A 290-nucleotide genomic window follows, 5' to 3' on the forward strand; every position below is an offset into this window, starting at 1 on the left:
GGCCTGGGCTGGGGGCTCTTGCTCTCTCATTGTGTGTGTGACACGCTTGAAGAATGACAATGACAAGGACCCCGGGGCCAGAGCAGAGCGAAAGCAAAGATTATAGTTACATAAATTATGTCATATGAATTTCACCTCAATAAAAAATGTTTTAATTTTTTTAAAAAGTAAGAATTTACCAAGTAGGCAAGTGAGGAAAGGGATTTCCAAGTGGAGGGGCCAGCCCATGCAAAGGTTTGGCCCATGTAGAGGCTTGAAAGCAGGTGATGAGGGAGGGGGCCGGTGGCTGG

The sequence above is a fragment of the Myotis davidii genome, unplaced genomic scaffold, assembly GCF_000327345.1.
Source record: "Myotis davidii unplaced genomic scaffold, ASM32734v1 scaffold38, whole genome shotgun sequence".
NCBI classification, from domain to species: Eukaryota; Metazoa; Chordata; class Mammalia; order Chiroptera; family Vespertilionidae; genus Myotis; species Myotis davidii.